The following is a 23,401-nucleotide window of genomic DNA, read 5'->3' as shown; positions in this document are numbered from 1 at the left end:
GAGTGGTAGAGATGGTATAAAGAAGGTGGTCTGAACATATTTTGAAGTTGATAGAAACTGGATTTTCTAATAAATTGGATGGGAAGTGTGACTTAGGGTGACCAACCTCTTGATTTGTCCTGGATTTTTTCCAGCTGTAACACAGAAGGTACTGCATCTTGAGAATCCTCTCACTCCTACTGTCATGTATCAGGTAGATTCCAAAGATTTTGGACCAAAAAACTTGGAAAAGAACAACTATTATGGAAAAGTATTTTCCGATGTAAAAATGTAATGTAAAAATGTTTTCCAATATGGTTGTACCAAGTTACACTCTCATCAGCAGTGCCTAAGAGATTCTGCAGATTTACATCTTCCCCAACACTTGACGTCGGTAGGCCTTAGTATTGTTGTCAATTGAATGTATACAAGATATCATCTAATTGCGCTTTCGACTTACATTCCCCTAATCTTTAATAATGTTGAACATCTCACCATATTTTTACTGGCCATACTTGATTCTATTTTTTGAATTATCTTTTGATATATTTTCTCCATTATTTCAACCAAATAGGTAGGTTTTCTTCATTGACTTGCTGGGGATTTTAGACGTTTAGTTTCTTAATTCCTCTGGAGTTAAATTTTATGATGATTTGAGAATCCAACTTTGTTTTTTTTTTTGCAAACAGATAGTGATTTTACTAGTTACATTGATGAGTAGTCCTCCATTTTGCTACTGATGTGACAGGGCACCTCTGTCATACTGAAGTTTCATATAGGCTTGGGTCTATTTTATGCATAAATTTGTCCACTCTTGATCAAATACTGCATTCCCTTAATTCCAATAACTTTACATTTTTTAACATAAGAGAGTATGTTCCTCAGGTTATTTTTCTTCAGAACTATCTTGTAGTTTGGGCACTGTTACCAAACCAAAGTGAGTCTGCTTCTTGGTGAGTTGAAGTCAGAGCCTTCACCAGTAGTTGCCACACAAAGTAAAGTTTATTTGCTGCAAATAAGAAGCCGATAAGGCAATTGTTTCACAAAGCTGTGGGTCCACAAGCATGGGACAGCAGACGTCTTTTGTTTTGGTTAGGGAATGAATATTCAAAAAGGAAAGATGGGTATTCGCTTGTGCAGGCTCAGTTGGAAAACATGCTTCCACATACATGACATGTAATGGACTAAGGCCTACGCTCCTCCTGGGGTGGAGATCTTAGCAGTAAAATGAAGCAAAGGTCATCTGTCGGACATCTGTGCAGGCATGGCACTTGTGTTGCAGTTTGAATTGGTTCAGGGTAGTTGGTGATTGCATTGCTTAACATAACAAAAAAGAAAAAAACAATTTGGAGAAACAATTCATTGTTTCCAAAACCTCCCTTAAGATGCTCAGGGGAATTGGTTGGTGACAGGGCTACTTACTTTTCACATAAATTTAAAAGTCAGCTTGTAAAAATTCTCAAAAAATGATCTGTTGGTTCTTAGTAGAATTTCATTATGTAAAAAGATAACACACTTTATAACGTATGTGACAGATATCTTTATGACATTAAGCGCTACAATCAAATAAATTATGTAGCCTTCATTTACTTAGAATTATTAAAGTCTTTCAATAAAGTTTCATAATTAAAACAATTTTTTTTTTCTTTTTTGATGAGGAATATTGCCCCTAAGCAAACATCTGTGCCAGTCTTCCTCTGGTTTGTATGTAGGATGCTGCCACAGCATGGCTTGCTGAAAAGTGTGTAGGTCCACGCCCAGGATCTGAACCTGCAGACCCTGGGCTGCCAAAGCAGAGTGTAAGAACTTAACCATTAGGCCACCAGTCTGGCCCCAAGTTTCATTATTTTATGTATAAGAATATCAAATAATTTAGAATTGCCATTTATTAGGTACTTGCAATTTTATGCCACTGTAAAAAGTATATTTTTAAAGTCACATTTCTCTTTGCTCATTATGAAAATTGCTTTTATGTTGATTTTATACTCACTAATTTTACAAAAATTGCTTTCAATATTTCAGGAATAAGCACAGTGCTACCTATATGGCTATAGTTGTTCATTCTTTTAAAGATACTCCTTAACACATTAAGGAAGTTCTCTGTTATTCCTAGTTTGGTAAGAGTTTATTTTTCTTTCTTTTTAATAATAAATAGAAGTTGCATTTTCATATATTATTTTATTCTGCAGCTATTCATTTTAAAAACGTTATTGAAGGGCCAGCCTTGTGATGCAGCAGTTAAGTCCGCACATTCCATTTTGGCAGCCTCAGCTTTGGCAGTTTGGATCCTGGATACAGACCTATGCACTGCATGGCAAGCCATGCCGTGGCAGGCATCTCACATATAAAGTAGAGGAAGATGGGCACGGATGTTAGCTCAGGGCCAATCTTCCTCAGAAAAAAAGAGGAGGATTGGCAGCAGATGTTATCTTAGGGCTAATCTTCCTTAAAAAACAATAATGTTGTTAAGGGCTTACTATATGTCAGGCATACTTCTAAACCAGGATATATCACTCAAACAAAATACAGAAATCCCTGCCCTTCTTAGACAGACTAAATTATAGAGCATACCTTCTCAACTTTTCTACTTTATTCCATTAACTTAGTCAATTAAATTAATTGATTTTTTAATATCAAAGATTCTTGAATTCTTGGGATGAAATCACTTAACCAACATGTATTATAGTTTTTAAAATGTTATTGGATTTTATTTGTAAAGATTTTTTTAGAATAATTGCATGCAAATTTATAAATGAGGCTGGTTTATAATTTTCCTTTATTTTACTGTTGGGGGAATATAATACCTTTTCTATACTCTGCAAAAGTGTGCTTCATATTTGAGTTAATTTTTCCATGAATATTTGTTAGAACTGTGAAAATCTGTGAGTCAGTTTCTTTCTGAAATAATTTTCATTATGGATTCAGTTTCATTAAAGATTTAACGTAAACCTGGTAACAACTAGTATGCTTTATTACTAGCGTACCTTCATTTATCTTTCTAAATACCTGAGGTTCTTTCTGACTTATTGGACCCTTGTAATATTGGTTGTTAAATATTTCAACCATCACTTTTCTATCTACATTTATTATTTTCTAGAAATGTTTTAATTTTATCCATTTATTGGAAAGCTATTGTTTATAATAGATACCTAAGGTAAAAGCAAAATTATTGCAATTTTTATTCAAATACATATATATTATATGTAGAAAGAGAGAGGGAAATAGAGAGAAAGTTTAAGGAATTGGGTGGGAGCAGACAAGTTGGAAGTTTGTCGACCAGGCGGGCAGGATGGATATTCACAGAAGAGTTGAAGTTGCAGTTGAGTCTGAAATCTGCAGGCTGGAAACCAGTATGGTTTCTATCTTGCAGTCTGGAGGCAAAATTGCTTTTTTTTGGAAAACCTCAGTTTTTGCTCTTAACGCCTTCAACTCATTAGATGAAGCTTATGCATCCGTTATGGAGGGCAATCTTCTTTATTCAAAGTCTACTGATTTAAATGTTAATCACATCTAAAAAATATCTTCACAGCAATATCTAGACTGGTGTTTGACCAAAAAACTGGGAACTTAGCTGAGCCAATTGGCATTAAAATTAATGATCACAGAATTTGAACCTAGGAGGTTTTATATATTAGCTGAGAGATCAGGATGAGAGATGTAAATTGACGCATGTAGATTAAAGCACGGGATTTGATGAGATTTCCTTGAAAGAATATGCAGATAGAGAAAAGAAGTGCCCGAGGAGCAAGCCAACACTATGTTGCAGCATCCATATTACATGGCTGCAGGCACGACTTTAAGATATAGATGTATGAGTCGGGATAATTGTTATATTAATAGGTTAAATTGAGAGACTGAGAACATGGATATGGCCATAACGTAATGAATATGTATTCATTTTGCCTGTGGTGCCTTAGATGGCATTGAGTTCGTAAATTCTCATAGGAAATATCATTGTTTGGCTTCCAAAATAAAATTACTGTTTTAAGATGACATTTTGTTGTTGATTAGTATTTTTGGATAGCTCTAGTCTCCTGTTTATTCAACTATGATTCCTTTATTATGCGTAGTTCAAAATCCTTACTTTTTCTATTTGTTATATTATGTTTTTCTATCAATAACGCCATTTATATTTTACTGTTATTGCTATTATTGTCATTATGTTATGCATAGAACTTTCTTGTAAGATGCTTTAGTCATTTTCTATTTATTATTATTGTAATTAAAATTAAATATCCTTTTTCATGTAGATTTCATATAATTTACAATAAAAGAACAGTTTTTTTTGGAAGTCTAGTCACCTCCTGCTGTTAGATAAAATTATCCTGGAACATTAATGCCACAAAAAAAAAGGCCTTCAATCATTCAAGCACAATAAATGCATTCAGACAGTTTTGCACTTGTTTATTTGTTCTGGAAGTCATCCAAATTAACTTGTAATTCTAAATAACCACAGATGCCAATGCAAAGTCATTTGAAGTGACAACATATCAGTTTAAAGTGCAACCATAGTACTAGGTGTTACAATCTGTGTATACCAGGTTCACCCAGGGCGTTCCATTATGAGAGTTACCGATTTTCAGCATGAACAGAAACATTTATAAAACAAATTATTCCACCGACTAAAGACTAACAGGGATGATAATTTTTTGTTCAGAGATAAAGCAAATGACCTTTTATTTAATTGCTTTATCTTCAACTATCTGCTAATTATATCAGCCAGGTATCCCATGTGCATTCCTCTCTAAGAAATGGAAGATGCTAGAGGAAATTTAATTTCTTCAAAACTTTCAGCAGTAGTAAGTGACTACTTTTCTCAAATATCATAGTATCCTTAATAATTTGCTTTCAAAATTTAGAAAATTACCTTTCATGCATTTCAACTTGAAATTTCTAGAGGTAGAAATAATATATTGCTTACACAATGATCCAACCAAAATATGTATAAAACAAGTTTCTCAATCAAATGGTTATTTAAAAGCATCCATTTTCGTGAGGAAGAAATTTGACTCAAAGGTAATCTAGGTATGTACGTACTATAACTTTGTGGTTCATAATTAAAGAGTACTCAACTAAAAAATGTATAAAATAATTTTTTACCTCTTTTCAAGTCTGAACCCATAAGAAACATCAAAAAGTTTTTTAAAATCACATTTATGATATGGTAGAGAAATCTTGCTATTCCTTCACAACTTTTTCTTTCAAATTTCAACCCACAAGCTGTCACTTGTTTATTTCTTCAGATTGTTCTCTAATTACACCAAAATTATATTAAAAATTATAATGTGACTGTTAGAATTTTCCAAAAATACCATTTTTACATATAAACATATGCTAGTTTATTACATAATCAATATTTGCCCACCTAAAGATTGACTATGTACTAAAACAGATGAAAATAAACATTACTTATATAAATTTTATAAACATAATTATTTGCATATTTGACTGGAATTGATCATATGAAAGCATGTTCATTAACGAATATAAGCCATTTACATCATTTCCACGTAAAGAAAAACTCCATGTTTTCTTTCAGCTACTATAGATGATTTAAATGAAAGTTTTATTTTCCAGGTGAATAAGGTGATATTAGCCCCTCAAATATCATGAAAGCAGCCACAAACATGTTTGTTGAGGAGGAAACAAAACTGCTAAATTTGTTTAGCAATGTGATACAAACTTTGTATCTTGGCTTGATGATGTTACTTATAATGAGCATTTACAAAGATGTATAGCTTATATAGATTTTGTTTGACTATGCATAGTACAACAACATAATTACATCTAATTACAGCACGTTAAAAAAGCACGCATAGACAAGAACTTTTGTTTTCTAGTACAGGCATACCTTGTTTTATTGTGCTTCGCTTTATAGTGCTTCCTAGGTATTGCATTTTTTCCAAGACCCTCTATCAGCAAAAAGATTATGACTCATGGAAGGTTCAGATGATGGTTAGCATTTTTTAACCATAAAAAAATTTTTAATTAATGTATGTACATTGTTGTTTTAAGACATAATGCTATTGCACATTTAATAGACCACAGTATAGTATAAACAATTTTAGTTATGCTTACTATAGTATATAAGACAGTATACTATATAGTATGTTATATGGTGTATATATATGCATGTATATATGTATAAACACACACTGGGAACCCCCAAAATTCCTGTGACTTGTATTATCACGATGTTAGCTTTATTGCAGTAGTCTGGAACTGAACTTGCAATATCTCTGAAGTGTGCCTGTATTAATTGCTTCATAGTAAATTAGAATTTTTGACATATTGTTTTTTACTAATTTTGTAATATTCAAAAACAAAGTTTAAATGAGCTACCAATTTCTTATTGATTAAACTATTCTTACCATTTAGCAAACTACTCTTGAATATGCTTTACAAACATTGTCACATATATAACATTATCATTAAAAAAAGAAATTTGTTTATAAATATCTGTATGCTTTTGCATGAATGTATATTCATTTTTTTGCTACAATTTTCTTAACACTTGGTGATTTTTTTTTATCTTCGACTTTTAGAGAAATACTTCTAGTTTGACAGGAAAATAATTATCTCAACTCCTTTTTAAATTAAAAATTAACAATTTTAAATAAGAATAATTTTTAGAGCAGTTTTAAGTTTAGAGAAAATTGAGCAAATAGAGCAGAGAGTCCCCCATACTTTCTGACTCCTCCGCTCAGTTTCCTCTATTGTTAACATCTTGCATTGGTGTGGTTCGTTTGTTACAACTGATAAACCAACACTGATACATTATTATTAACTAAAGTCCATAGTTTATGTTAAGCTTCACTCTTTGCGCGGTGCAGTTCTATAGGTTTCAACAAACGTATAATGACATGTATTCACCATGACGGTATTATACAGAGTAGTTTCACTGCTCTAAAAATCCTCTGTGCTCTTCATTATCCACCCTCTGCCTATTTACCCTTGCTGCCCTCAACCCCTGGCAACCACTGATCTTTGTACTGTCTATAGTTTTTCATTTTCCAGAAAATTATATATTTTGAATCAAACAATATGTAGTTCTTTCAGACTGGCTCCTTTCACTTGGATATATGTATTTAAGGTTCCCACCTATCTTTTTGTGGCTTGATAGTTTACTTATTTTTATCTCTAAATAACGTTCTGTTGTGTGGACGTACCATAGTTTATATATTCACCAACTGAAGAAAATCTTGGTTACTTCCATTTTTCAGAAATTATGTATGGAGCTGCTATAAACATCTGTGTGCAGGATTTTGTGTGGACATAAGTTTTCAATTCATTGAGTAAATATCTGTGAGTGTGATTGATGGATTGTATGCTAAGACTATGTTAAGTCTGTAATGAACTGCCAAACTCTTTCAAAGTGCATGTATACCATTTTGCATTCTCACAAGCAATGAATGCAGAGTTCCTGTTGCTCTGCATTCTAATCAACATTTGGTATTTCCAATATTTTGGATTTTAGACATTCTACTAAGTACATAGTCATATCTCATTGTTTTAATTTGCAGGTCCCTAATGATGTTGAATATTTTTTCTTGTGCTTATTCGCCATTTGTATATCTTTTTTTGGTGAAGTGTCTGCTCAGATCTTTTGCCCAATTTTATACTAGTTCTTTATTTTCTTATTGCTGAATTTTGAGAATTCTTGGATATTTAAGATATAAGTCCCGTATCAGATACGTGTTTTGCAAATATTTTCTCCCAGTCTGTGGCTTGTCTTTCATTCTTTTAACAATGTCTTTCACCGAGGAGAAGATTTTAATTTTAATGAAGTTCAGCTGATTAATTTTTTCTTTCATGGATCTTGCTTTTGATGGTATATCTAAAGCTCATTGCCAAACACAAGGTCACCTAGATTTCTCGCTATCTTCCGGAATTTTATACTTTCGGGTTTTGCATTCAAAGTCTATGATCCGTTAGAGTCAATTTTTGTGAAAGGTGTAATGTCAGTATCTAGGCTCAATTTTTTTCTTGTGGAGCTGTTCCAGTACAATTTATTGAAAAGACCACTCTTTCTCACTTGGATTGCCTTTGTTCCTTTGTGAAAGATAAATTGACTATACCTGTGTGGATGTATTTCTGGGCTCTCCACAATGTTTCACTGATCTATTCCTGCATTCTTTCACTGACATCACACTGTCTTGATTATGATAGCTCTTTACAATTCTTGAAGTCAGGTAGTGTTAGCCCTCTGGCTTAGTTCTTTTTTTTTTTTTTTGTCATGTGACTGTTCTGGGTCTTTCGCTTTTCCATATGAGGTAGTTAATTTCATGTGTCATTTTGACTGGAATATGTGGTGCCCAGACATTTGTTCATACATTATCCTGGGTGAGTCTGTGAGGGTGTTTCGGGGTGAGATTAAGATTTAAATCAGTGGACTGAGTAATACAGATCGCCCTTATAATGTGGATGTGCCTCATCAAATCAACTGAAGAATTGAATTAAAACAAAAGGCTCGATAAGGGGAACTCCTCTTGCCTGACTTAATGAGCTGGTACACTGGTCTTTTTCAGCCTTCAGACTCCACTGAAACATCAGCTCTTGGGTCTTCAGTTTCGCAGCTTTTGGAGTGGAATTTACACTGTCAGTTCTCCTGGTTATCAGGTCATTAGACTCAGACTATAACTGCCTGTTGGCTTGCTTAGGTCTCCAGGTTGCAGACTGCATATCCTGGGACTTGTCTGCCTCCATAATCATATCAATCAATTCCTTATAATAAATCTCTTTAAATATATAAAAAGAGATTAATCAGGGTTCTCCAGAGAAACAAAGCTTACAGGGAATATATACATATATACAATCATGCACCACATAACGATGTTTCAGTCAAGGACAGACATCGTGCACTACAGTGGTCCCATAAGATTAGTACCATATAGCCTAGGTGTGTAATAGGTCATATAATTTAGGTTTGTATACATACACTCTGACATTTGCACAATGGGGAAATTGACTGACACATTTTTCAGAACCTATCCCCACTGGTAAGTGATGGATGACTGTGTAACTATCTCCAACAGCGATATTTTACATATCTCTGTCCCTGATCTTGGCATGAATTATCACTGATGGCTATACTACAGGAAATAGAATCATTATTAGAGAGCCAATTCCAGAAACCTCATATCCAATTTTGAAAATTCATGCTTAAAATTCAGTTTCTTTATACAAGGAAATTTTTATAACTGATGGCTATCTATTATCTTGATTTTGGTGATGGTTTCACATGTGTATGCATATGTCAAAACTCATCAAATTGTATATATTAAATATGTGCAGTATTTTGTATATCAATTATGTGTCAATAAAGTTCTTTTAAAAATCTGCTCCTCTAGAACCACACTTGATACCAAAATCTATTAGTTAGGGTTCTCTAGAGAAATAAAACTAATATACATATATGATATGATGTGTAATATATAGTCCATGTCCATAATATATATATCAAGCCTTGCATGATTGTTGGAGAAAATTAGGAAGTAAAGATCTAAAGGAGGTTTGGAGAATCAGAAAGAGTCACCAACAAGTCAATTTGAGAAGCGAAACAGGCTCTAGGGGCTGTGAAGTAGCAGCTAGTATATAGTCCATGCCAGATATTTGGGGATCCACAACCAAGTGTCTGGTGCTTGGCTTGGGATGCACAGTATCAAAAATTGGAAGAACTGGACACAGAATTGAGGAGAGCAAGGAAAATCTGAACCTACCAGCTTCTATGCTTTTATCTGTCACCACAATTAATTACCATGTCCTCAGAGAACAATGGCCACTGCCTCACTTTTGCCTCCACATCTCACACAAGAACTTCTTTAAGGCTAATTTAACTCTGAATCTTAGAGGAAGGAGATTCTGGTAAGTGTATTTTGAATATAATCTAATTGATGATAGAGCAATCCAGTGGAGGAAGTGATGGATATATTTTAAAGAGAGAGACAAAAGAACTTTTTCATAGATTAAATATGGAATAAGAGGGGAAAATAAGAGTAAAAGATAATTCCAAAAATTCTGATTGAACAATTGGAAGATTAGTACTACCATTAAATATGCAAGCAAATTTTGTGGGAACAGGTTTGAGAGGAAACAGGAGTTAACTTTAGACGTATTGTGTTTGAGAATTCTATTCGATATCCAATGGTAGATGTCATATAAATATTTGGATAAATGAGTCTAGAATTTATGAGAGAATTTGGGTTTAAACTTGGTACTCATCAGCATTCTGGCAATATGTAAAGCCAGGAGAATAGATGAGATTATCAAGTTATGAGTGTAGACAGGAGGAACCCTGGTATAGCCCATTACAGGGTTTGGCAGAGATACAAGTTTTCCTAGAGCAAAGAAGGCTGAGAGCAATCAAACAATGAATTAGGGGAAAAACTCAGAGTATGTGTTATCCTGGAAGTCAGCTGAAGAATGGGTGACAAAGGAAATAGTACACTGGACTGACGAAAAGCAGCTATAAAAGCTATACTTGTCACTAGTTTGTTTAAGGCAAAGTTCTACTTACGGGAAATGATTCTTCTCCACTCTTGACTCCACGTTCTGATTCCACTTCCTTTTACATAACAAATGGCTGATCTTTGAAACTTATTAACCTTCTTAGCGTGCTTCCTGCCTGCAGAAGTTTGGGAGTCCAGATCTGTCTTTTTATTTATTTTTTTGGTGATGAAGATTGCCCCTGAGCTGACATCTGTGCCAATCTTCCTCTATTTTGTATTTGGGATGCTGCTATGGCCTGGCTTGATGAGCGGCATGTAGCTCTGCTCCTGGGATCTGAACTCGAAAACCTCGGGCCACCGAAGCGGAGTGTGTGAACTTAACCACTATGCCACCTGGTCGGCCCCCAGATCCCTTTATTTACTTTTTATTTTGTTCTGCTTCTTTCTCTTTCAATCCACACTGGTCAAAAACCTTCCTATATATCAGATTGTAATCTGCTTTACTAGGCAAAGCCTCACTCCCCTTTCTTTACCAGACAGAACCTCTTCTGCCTGTGCTTGGGAATCAGGAGTTGTGAACGACATCTTTAAGATTCTTGATGTCTTTTGTCGAGGTGAAAGGATGTATGTGTTTTAATAAAACTAATGCCCCTCTTCCCCTTAAATTGTTCAAAGATTTAAACAGAAGAAAAGATCTTACAGTCACATTTCTTGATTTCTTTACTCTGTATCTGCTTTACTGGCGGTGCCCTGGATACTGAACATTTGCCCTGAATGCATTCCTTAAGTGAAAACTTTTTTTTTTTTTGGAGAGACGGGACAAGAAATATTTTATTTTTGAACTCGGCAAGTTCTGGCTCCTTTAGATTCCCTCTAAATTCTGCTTGAACACTGAATGTTCTTTCTTGGCTCATCTTTCTTTATCTGTACCTTATCCCAAGCAAGAAGATGGAATTTATTGTCACATTTAATATCCCATTTGGAATTCCATCTAGCTAAATCCATCTGTTAATTAGTTATATTTTAGGTGTCATACATAGGTGTCAGTTTCACAAATATTTCTGCCACTATACAATAAGGGACTTGCTTTGTTCAGGGTCACTAAAAATCCCCTCTGGGGTCTTCCCCTTTCCATCTGGCTCTAGGTACCAAATCCAATGCTGCGTGTTATTGGTTTTTATTAAAGCTGCACTCTACTTCCAAGATATGTTTATGCCATCTATTGCTGCATTTAAAAAGCACCCAAATTTAGTGAATTAAAACAACTGTTTTATTATATATTATGATCTTATAAGTCCTAGATTTAGTCAGGATTCAGGTGGCAGGGTTTTCTGTCTTGCGTGGCACTGACTCGTGTAACTCAGCTGGGCTGGGGCTGGGCTGATTTCCTGGTGTCTTTACTCACATGCCTCGTGCCTTAGGAGACAGCTGGAAGGCTGGGCCTCTCCTCTTCTCCATAAAGTATCTCCAAGAAGGTAGCTGAACTTCTTCCCTGGGGCCTTCAGAATCCTAGCAGCGGTGGTACAAGCCACAAGGTTTTTCATGGCCTTGCCTTGGAAGTCCTAGAAAGTCATGCCACTCCACTGTATTCATCAAGTAAGTCCTTTAGGTCAACCCAAAACCAAGGGGAGGAAAATTTTACTCCACCTCCAAATAGGTAGGGCAGCAAAGTATTTATGGCCTTCTTTAATCTACCATACTGCTCTTAAATTTACCATTATTTTTTTCAGTTCTGTGACAATCTTTCCATAACTTCTGTCATCATTAAACACATATTCTTTTTTAAAATTCTTTGCTTATTTTCCAAAACCCATCACTCTTCCAATTTTCTGTGGCAGTCTCCTCTTTAATTTTATTTGCAGTCTGTTTTTCTCAGTAAAGCGCTGAGAACAGTGTTTAGTAAACACCTTATGCAGAGAGCAAGGACCTGACAAATTTTTGTCTCACCTCTTTCATTTGTCCCTTTTCAGCATTCTTCCCTGAATTGTAAACTGAATGTCTATCATCCAAACCAGTATCACTATTTTAGATAGTGCTCACTTTTGATCTGACTACTCACCATCCTTCTGCACATTTTCATTTCATTGGCTTGCAGATACCTCAAACTCAAGATCTCCAATATAGAAAATTCATTTATCCTGTGTCTTCTAAATCAATTTCCTACCTTAGAGAATAGAAATACCATCCAATTATTACTCCCAAGAGAAGACTTAGCATTTCTCCTCCAATTCTTTTCCTCCCAATCCAAATGATGCCAAAGTCCTCCCATTCTTCTCTTTCATGTATTTTTTGAGTAGACCCACATTTGTATGTTTACAGGGTCACTTTGCTGGTTTAGGCCGACATTATTCTTGTCTGTACTGCTGCTCCCTCCTAATTATTTTCTTCCAACACAGTCTGAATTCTATCTAATCCATTTTCCAAAATACACGTTAAGCGAATCATTTAAAATGCAAATCAGATCAAGTTTTACTTCACCTCAAAAAAATCTTCAAGGGCTCCCCTTTGCTTTTTTTAATGAAGTCCCAAATCCTTAACAGAGCTCATATGGCCCTGAAGAATGTGTCTCCTGCTTACCTCTCCAACCTCTTTTTTTTCTTTTGACAAATTAACACTACAAGCAGTCTATTATTCACACAAATTAAATGTCTTTTATTTCCTGAATGACTCGCTATTTCCTTTTTCCTCCTGTTTTGCACAAAATGTTCTTCTTTTACTACCACTCCCATTTTCATCCCTTATTGATTCACCTTGCCAATTTTTATTCATTGTGGAAGGATCGCATCCTCTCACCAACCTTATAGGTGCCCTCAGGTGAAGATTATGTACCCTCCTGTGTGGTTGCATAACATGCCAAACTTGATTATCAAAACACTTTATCACACAGCATTTTAATTGAATTTTCCACTACACCATATGTTTTATAAAGCAAGGCATGGTTTCTGTTATTTTCATCATATTTTCTCCAACTGCTAACACTGAGTCACTTAACTAGTAGCATCCCATAAAATATTTCATGAATTCATACATGAAAGTACATATGAAGTGTGGACTTTCTGAATGAGGCAAGACCTCTGTCCAGGTGATCCTGGCTTCCAACCCCAGCTTCCTCAATTACTAATCACATGACTAATGCAATTAGTATGACTCTGTAAGCTTCTGATTTCCCATCTGTAGCATGGAGATGATCTGGTCTCACAGGGCTGCATTTGTTGGGGCAGAGTACCTTTCTCACTCCCCGTGTTTACCTAGAAGGGAGGGAATGTCTACTCCTCTCCCCAGGAGAAGGAATAGGCGCAATCCTTCAAGGCTTTCTTTGCCCCTTCTCTTATTCCTCCTGTTCTCTCATTGTTTTGGACCCCCTTCATACAGCGTTCCTAGGTACATGTGACATTGTCCAGCAATGTTCATACCAGGAGGACAAGTCATTACGTCCCACGGCTAACCTAAATCTTTGGTCTTTTATTAGTATTCAAATTGTTTGATTTCTCTGTCAGTCTATCCACCTATTCTTTCCTAATATGAGAAGAGAAAAAAGGAGGTTTTTTTTGTCTTCTACACCTTGAGTGGAAATATATGTACTATGCAGATACACAAATCATAAGAAATGAAGTGTAGACATAGTAATATCAGACAAAGTAGATGTCGGAAGAAAGAATGTTATGAGGGAAATAGAGATATACTTCATCAATTTCTTTGGATATTTTGGAAAAAAGTGTGATATTATCATAAAAAATATTTAAATCACAGAAATATGTACAAGATATAAGTGATTCTTTTATTCAACTGAAGAGACTTAGAGTTTAGTTAAAATCATTAAGAAGAAATAAGAGATTTACAAAATAACTATGGAACGGAAGAGATCCTCTATCCAATTTTTTCAAAATGTAAATCTCAAAGAATGTCAGAACACAACAAATGGAGACAGGTTTTAAAGTAACTCAGGATTCCACGTCTGCTAGGACTGCACCTCTGTTTTCCAGAGGAGAATGACTAACTGCGCTCAGGCTGGATGGTGGAGCATATCTTCTGGTAGTTTTTGATTGGCTCAATGCCAACATCTGGGAATTGAATGGATGCTTATGGCTGATATCATTTTCCAGTCTTTCATTTGTGTTTTAACTTTGTAAATATTTTCTGGTCATTGTCTTTTTGGATTGAGCTTTCATTGAAAACTTAGTTTAAATTTTCCTTTCCAATTATTTCTGTAAGTTATGTTTGCAGTTTTATAAATTTTATGAAAATTTATAAGCTATAATTTAAAATATATTCTTCCTAGGTAACTTTTTTTGTGTCAATGTGAGTGGAATTCTTTTCAAATTATATATTATGTTTTCTAAATGATCATTGTTGATTTGATGAATCTTTTTGATTTGTCTGTGTTGATCTTGTGTCCAGAAATGATGTACAATTCTCTTTTTATATTCTTTCCTTTTTCTTTTTTTTGTAGATTCTCCATGTAGACAAATTTATTCAGCAAACTTACTAAATTTAATTAGCTAATGTATTATTTGTAGCTTGTCAACAATGTCAAAGTGATACATTTTTAATAATTTTTTATTTTAGTATTTCAATATGCTTTTGAAAAAATATAAAATAGTTTGGCTCTGTCTTTCCTTTTTTTCTACTCACAAAAACAATTTGTATAAGCTATAAGTGTTTTGGTAAAAGTTTCCCACGTTAAATGTATATATGTATATAAATGTTTTTAAAGACATTGGTTTCATGTCAGAAAAGGAAGAAAGTATCGACTGCAATAGTCCCTCCTCATCCACAGTTTTGCTTTCCACAGTTTTAGTTATCTGCAATCAACCTTGGTCCAAAAATTCTAAATGGAAAATTCCAGAAATAAACAATTTATAAGTTTTAAATTGCACACTGCTCTGAGTAGCATGATGAAATTTGCCATCTGGCTCCATCCTGCCCGGCACATGAATCATCCCTTTGTCCAGCATGTTCACTGTATGTGCTGCCTGCCTGTTAGTCTCTAAGTAGCCCTCGTATTATCAGATGGACTATCATGGAATCACAGTGCTTGTGTTCAAGTTACCCTTATTTTACTTAATAATGGCCCCAAAGTGCAAGAATAGTGGCATTGGCAATCTGGATATGCCAAAGAGAGGCCATAAAGTATTTCCTTTAAGTGAAAAGATGAAAGTTCTTGACTTAATAAGGAAAGAAAAAATTGTATGCTGAGGTTGGTAAGATCTATGGTAAGTTTTATTACAGTATATTGTTATAATTGTTTTATTTTATTATTAGTTATTGTTGTTAACTTCTTATTGTGCCTAATTTATAAATTAGGCCTTATTATATATATGTACATGTGGGAAAAGACATAGTGGATATAGTGTTCAATACTATCTGCAATGTCAGGCATCCATCGTGGGACTTGGAACGCATATCCCACAGATAAAAGGGGACTATTGTGTTGTTAAATGACACATCAGGCTGTGTGAATGACTTTTCCATACACTAGTTCTTAGCTTATACATTCTGTTCTTGGCAACCGCCAACCCAGGCTGTCAAAGCAGAGTGCGCGGAAGTTTAACCACTTGGCCACAGGGCCAGCCCCAACATTCCACTTTCTTTTTTTGAGTGTGTGAGGTAGATTCACCCTGAACTAACATCCATTACCAATCCTCCTCTTTTTTTCACTTGAGGAAGATTAGCCCTGAGCTAACATCTGTGCCAGTCTTCCTCTATTTTGTAAGTGGGATGCCTCCACAGCGTGGTTGATAAATAGAGTAGGTCTGTGCCTTGGATCCAAAGTCGAGTGTACGGAACTTGAACCGCTCAGCCACAGGCCTGGCCCCAGCAACACTCCACTTTTTGAGGGGCTGGGATGTGGATATAGGTGTGCACGTATTTTCACTGGACACCACACAAATAATCGGAAGGACTGATATGTTATGGGAAACAGAGTATAACAAGATTTTGTGAGCTAGTAAGCTCACAAAAAAAATGCTATGTAAGTCTGGGCACCTTCTCTTTCTTTCTCTTCAATCTCAGGCAGTAGAATTACACGAAATCTGCTGGGTCTGAGCTGAGTAATAATCTAATCCATCAGCCTTTACCATTGTAATTTGTACCTCTAAGATGAGGTGGTTTACAGAAAACACTGCTTTATATGCATTATTTTAGATTTGATTTCAGTACTCATCTGAAACCTTTTCTTTAGAAAAGTAGTATTAAAGTAGAATTTACTTGAATATAAATGTTTCCAGTATACATGTATTGCATCATATATTATCTGAAATCTAGCCTATTTTAACTGAAAATTTCAGAACTTTATTTGCATTTTTACCAATGCCAGTCCTCTAAAATCAATTCTATGCAGTACTTGCAAAAAATAAACCTCACTTATCATTGCAAATTCAGTTTCTGAGATTACATGGCATTTCTTATTCCTCTTCTTTAAAATTTTTATTATAATAAATAATTCTAGGTCCTATTTTCTGAAATGATCAACTCTCAGCCTGTTCTAAAGGCTGTATTAGAACAGCAATGCCTCAGAAAAAGGTTGGCTATTTCAGAAAAGTTTCCCAAGTCTATCCTTCTTTCTTTTGTTTGCTTGTGGTGGTGCTGCTGAGGGTGGAGTATTTGGGGGTTGGGAGTGGGGATGGATGTCATCAAAAGGAAATTGGTGGTTGCAGGAGGGAGGTATTAACTGACCATGTGCTGATTTGTCTAAATGCTGAGGAGAAAGTTTAAATGAGTGTCAGTCACTAACTTTTGTACAGACGAAAGAAAGTAGAGATGGAGAGGTTCCTGTGTCAGTTGCTGATCTGGGCCTTCTGTTGGTAAAAGTACAAATAAAAGAAGACCGTTGTACAAGCGTTGTGATGTTCAACAGTTAGAATTAATAGTCTATTTGAGAGAGGAATCAAGGGTTTTAATCATTATTTGTGCATATATTTTTTATTGAATATAAATAAGATGGCTATAATAAGCTCTTATTTCCATGAGAAAGAAAAAAAATAATGACATGAAATCTTAGAAATTTACATGAGATTGATTACTGAATTACAAAAGTATCTTTTGGGATATCTTTTGCTTAGTGCTATTGCTTCCCGAGAAGAATATCTGGATGAGCTTCAAGAGCTTTTGGGGACAGTAAATATTTTATTGGTAAAAGAATGTAACTAGGTGTCTCGGCTGGAGCAGCTTAAACTCCAATTGATCTGTTTGTGGAAATGGAAAACACCCTTTCTGAAATGTTGTGGACTTTATCTTATTTATATGAAAGGTGAAAAGCAAGGCAAATACATAAAAGTTTCTTGTCTGTCGAGTCCCTAACCTCGAACTCCTTTTAAAATTTGTTTTTTAAATCTAGAGATTATCCTTTTAAAAATAAAAGCCACACATTTAATAGAAACAATTTAAATGCTTTGTTCCTACCAATAAGACTATGAAAGCTGTTTATAAGATTGATGTGTGGTATGAAAATATTGGCGACTTTTCTATGGAAAATGTTTTGAATGAACAACTTGTCCCTCTGTTACCTGTTTTGAATGAACAACTCTACTACCTATTACTTCCATTTATATGAAAATTTGATGAAACTATTATCTATTACATAATATCACTAGTTTTATTTAATAAAGAGACTTGCTCCTCAGCTGCAACATAAAATGTTTTGCTTCATGAAGCAAGTTCAGATTTAGAATCAAACTCATTAAAGATTTCAAGAGTGTATTGTGATAACAAACCAGAGGAGGAGAATTTGCCAGTTTTACTGTTTGGAAAATTAAGGGACAAGAATGATTGATGTAAGTTTCTATGGCCTTTAAAGATAAAACTAAGCTTGCATGAAACTAGGGTTATGCTGGTGGGTAGAAAAATAGGGAATGCTATTACAAAGACAGGTGAATAGACAAAGATATACAGCTCAATATCACAGTGCCATAACAGAAGCTTTACAAATATTCATCTCTTTTGTGGCTAACAGAACTCAAAATTCATTGTTCAAGAGCAATATTAGAGATATTTGGGTTATTTCTTTTAATTGAGAGAATGAATAAAGTTAAAGTAGATTTCTGACTCGTATAATTTGCATTGTGCCTCGTACATCCAAGAAATTTACACAGCCATAATTTTTAAAAAGGTGATGATTTATGCTTTCGGCATACATTTTTTGGATGCAGAGCCAGTCCTAGGTTCTGTGGTAGGCACAGAAGATATGAAAAGTTAGAGAATCGCAAATGCAGGGCGCCATATTCCAAGCAGACAATTCAACTCAGCAAGTCTCAGAATTGAAGCTTTTATACAGGAAGCTGAGAATTAAAGCTATTGAAAAACTGAACATTTATCTAGTCTCATATATTTTTGACTATGGGGAAACACAGGGATACCTCTTGGATATTGGCTCAACTGCTGCTAGACATGAAACTTAGTTGTTTTAAAGATGAAGCTCATCAACTAGTCAATTCCCATAATATCAATCACATAGAGGTCATGGCCTATGGCCAAGGCTCACTCCTCCAATGGCACCTTTTCCATAACCTCTGCTCTTAATAGGAACAACGTTCACTAAAATTTCACTTTCTTCAGGACCCACTTGGACTCTTAAAAATCATTGAAGACCCTGGAGAGCTTTTGTTTATAGGTTTTATGTATTGAATTTACTGTATTTAAAACGCTGCAACCATTTCTGTTGTACATTGAGAACACGGGCCACCGTTCCTTTTGGAAGTGATGGAAGGTCCGGCCTTCCTTGGATCAGACATCAGCAACATTTACTTGAAAATCTTTTTTCCAGGCATTAGACAGTTATGAGATAACAGGGGTTGATATGAGCAGAAAGAAGAGAGTTCGAAAATCAGAGGTTTCATGAAATAGTAAGTGAATATTTTGAAAAATACAAATAAAACATCACTTATGATTAATTGGAATAATTTGGGAAGATTTTGAGAATGATGGGAATATTTGATGAGTAGGTAATATTGGAGCTAGAAAAAAACGCGGTTTAAAAATGCCTTTTATAACCATTCTCATCTTTTAGGAGTAGCCTTGTCAACATGGGTTTAGAGATTCTTGTAATGCTCTCCAAATAATTTTTCTCATACCTAGAGACAAACACTACTGCTGCTGCTACAACTACTACTAAAAAACTAGCATTTTGTCCACTCACTACCCGCCGTTCGCTATCATAAGTTCTTGTTCGCTCACTCAACCATGACAAGACTCCCCTTCTTTCCTCTTTTATAGGAGAAGGAACCCAGCAACATGCCCACAACACAGAACTGGTAGGTATAGAGATGCAGTGAGGCCCCTGCTTCATGGTTCTTCCTTCCTTCTCTCAATGGAGTTCATTAGTGGAATAAAATGCTAGTATTCAGTTGCATTTTATACAGACATCAAGTATTGCCTTACTCGTGTGTTTCAACAATTACACTTGGAAAATGATAAATATAAAAGGGTTTCACAGAGGATTAAATTGCACATCCATGGGCATCCTTTATGAAACTTTCAAATATATATGGAGTCTTTGTAAAATCAACTTGAGAATGATTTTACATGGATGGAAAAATAAAATAAATAAATACATTTTTGCACATCAACCTCCACAAAATTAGGAATTCCTCAAAAGGAGGGATTCAGAATAATTCCTCTATTTACCAACCTTCTATGTTTCTGTCTCATGGATGTACGCATGATTTTGCATCAACATGTGGACAATAGTTCTGGAAAAGTCAGTCATGTGCTTAGAGACAAGACTAAAAGTCAAACCTATACGAAAATACATATTCATTAATTTCATTTGGCTAAGCTGTAATATAAAAAGTAATAAGATTTTAAATTTTTTCAATGAATAAAATAATATAGACTTTGTACTGTATTACTGAATTGGAATAATAAAACTTGAATAATTACTTTTTAGATATCAATATCAATATTGAATTAAATCAAAATTATTTTATGAGTAAAAGAAAATGAGGCATATCCATCCAAAGTATGCAAAAACTTAGCAGAGTATTTTATTCTGAAAATACTGTGCATATTTATTGTACAGTTTTTATCACATCATATTCTTTGGAACAAATAAATCTGGGTTTTAATTCTGGTTTATTACTTCCTGGCTGGGTAAGATTGGCAATTTACTTAAAGATTCTTTAAAAAGTCTTAACTTCATCATCTATTAAAAGAAAATTTTAATATCAACAGCATAGGGTTATATAGGAATTAAATGAGTAGGTAAAGGCCTTAAAAGAGAGAAGATAATATTTAATAAACTCTATTTATATTATATTATAGTATTGAAGAAAGTAGGAATAATAATGGAAGTTGTACCAGTGATAAAAGTAGTGATATAGCATAGTTAGAGCAGAGGTTATTATTTCACCATCGTTTTTGACAAAATATAAAATGCGTGGAAGAAATCATACCCGTTTGTTTCAATCTGGTATTTTACATATTTTCTCTCTCTTTCTCTCCGTCTATGTATATATTTTATGTCCTTTATTCTAAATAGGAATCTTCACATTTAAAAATTTCTAAAATTGAATATGCATCTGAAAGCCAATGACATCTCAGTCTTATGATAGAAATTATTTTTCTTTTAGTACATTGACTTAAAAAAAACTCTGGAGATATTACATACATCTGTAGTCTTATTCTCAATCTCTTCATTTTCCATTCCATTAAAAATCTCCTAAAATATATATTTTGAGTCATCTTTCACTAGGTTTTATCTTATTTTTTTAATTTTCCTTATTTTGCATATTCAGTTATTTTTATTTTTTTATTTTTCACTTCTATGAATAAAGCTTCCCTAAATATTATTTTGTATAAATCTCAGGGAACAAGTCTTATTGCTCTACAGATGATTTCCATCAGTGGAATTTCATTGTCAAATGATAAGAATATCTTCTTTATTTGTAGGAGCTATTTTTTTTAGTTTGTTTTTAATCAAAAACTTAAATTTCAAAGCACATATATACTTATTTTAGAAAATGAACAAGATACAGATAAATAAATATATAATTCCCTTACCAATTATATGTGGTTAAGAACATCTGCAAATTTATCTACTAATAGTTCTTTTGCTTTATTTTCAATCAAATAGTACATAATATCCTTATATTTTTTAACTTAGTGCATTAAAATTTCAACTTTGTAAATGTCTTAACTGTATTCTAATTGCATCTTAATATATTTAACCTATTTTTTTGTTATTGGGTATTTCAGTGTTTCCAATTTTTCATTTTAAATAGACTATGCTGTACGTAAATTTATATATGTAAGTTGTATTTTAATTTTCAAAAAATAAATTCCTAAATGTAGAATTTCTTGGAAACTGTGTATGGATATTCTAAGACTTTACATATATATATATATACACTCAAAATCTCCAGAAAGATATTTACAGTTACTATTTTTCCAGCATCTAACAATGAAGATGAGTTAGCCCAGACATAGGTCTCCCCTTCCAAAACTATCAAATTCCAAAAATGTAAAAATCTGAGATAAGCTAAATCAGGACTAGAACCTGGACAGACACTTAAAGTTTATATTTTGTTTACTTACTTTCTTTCAATATTTGTAGATAGGATCAGAAAAAATTTAATCCTGCTTCTGAGAAAGTAGGGTGTGACTTAGGAGGTAAGTAATAGTGATTGTGGTAGAAACGCTTTCCCGCTACCAGCCCAAGACAGAACATCTATCCAGGGCCTGAAAGTTCACCGTCAGCCTTACGTTTAGTGAGAAAAGAAAAGTATGCATATGAATTAGAGCGTGCATGCCTGTGCTCCTAAAATTGAGCAAGAGTATCTAGTAATTAGACACTTGCAGGAAATAATCTTTTTCTTTTCAAATTATGACTTAGTAGGCAATCAGAGCCCAACTTGTTTTTGTATTTAATTATGCGTTTCAGTATTTCGTTGGATTTGAGTCTTCATAGGAACATTGGCAAAGTCCTACTGTGTATCAGAAAATCTTCCATTTAATTGGTGTATCTTGAAAATTGGTTTTATATTAGTGTGAAGAATCTAAAGCAAGATTTTATTTTGTATTAGTATGGAGATAATTATGTAAAGCTAATTTCATTCCAGGACAAGAAACACAACATCCTTTCTACCGCTGGAGACATTAACAAATGAAGCCATCATCTGTAGCTCACCTATAAAGATGAAGAGGGATGTCAGAGAAGATAGACTCATTTTATGTTATTATCTCAATAAAATTCTGTGACATATGAAATTAGGCATCCTTAAGGCACTTTTATAGTTTCTGTAAATGTTTGTGTTCTTATTGAATCTTAATGCTTGACAGTTTCTTTAGATGATCTATGATTACAAACAAATTGCTTGTTGTGACTTCCTTAGAGTATGGCTCTCCTGAAGATCACATAAGGAAGAGGATCTTATTTGTAGTTTGTGAGTCACTTATTTCACATAATCTAATCCAGAATTAAATCAAAATAATTTGTAAAACAGTAATAGAAAACCCTGCAAGTATAATTGATTCCAATTAAAGCAGTTGACTAATATTAAAATTGAAGCATTCATTAAATTTCTTGAACCTTTCATGTTTGGTAAATTCATTACATTTATAACTCAACAAGTATTAAAACTTAAAAGGATAAATTACTGGATCACGCAGTTTGGATAAAATTTTACCTAAGGAAATAGTACTTCCATGCATAGCTTCTTCCAACAAAATATTTGATCTTGAATGATTAAGTGTGATTCATTCAAATGAGTACATTGATTAATGGTGGAATATATTTCTTTAAGGATATCTTTTATACTGATAACTCTTTAAAATAAAAAGATCCCCCCAAAATATTGATTTTTGAGCTAAGTGTGATTAAGTATAACTCTGTGTCATTTCCTGATTTCTTAGATCAAAGATAAGTGTACCCTCCCAAGAAATGGAGAATTGAGGTTATGTGAAATCAGTCTATGTCTTATTTATTTCCTCAGTATGTTTCTGTTGAACCTCTGTGTGTATGGATCACCGCTCAATGCCAA

General features: G+C 34.0%; 1 long non-coding RNA gene across 1 annotated transcript in view; it reads left to right on the top strand.

The window, feature by feature from the left end:
- The window catches only part of LOC139046574 (uncharacterized), a 35,308-nt gene extending 12,325 nt beyond the window's left edge, over positions 1-22,983 (top strand). Inside the window, exons 3-4 of the long non-coding RNA XR_011506725.1 lie at positions 19,638-19,675; positions 22,481-22,983. This is a non-coding gene — a long non-coding RNA (uncharacterized lncRNA). The remainder of the gene's footprint in view (positions 1-19,637; positions 19,676-22,480) is intronic.
- Positions 22,984-23,401: the final 418 nt, after the last annotated feature.

Source organism: Equus asinus, chromosome 11 (assembly GCF_041296235.1).
Source record: "Equus asinus isolate D_3611 breed Donkey chromosome 11, EquAss-T2T_v2, whole genome shotgun sequence".
NCBI lineage: Eukaryota > Metazoa > Chordata > Mammalia > Perissodactyla > Equidae > Equus > Equus asinus.
The sequence above is the reverse complement of the archived record's forward strand: the minus strand, read 5'-3'. Positions and strand labels throughout refer to the sequence as shown.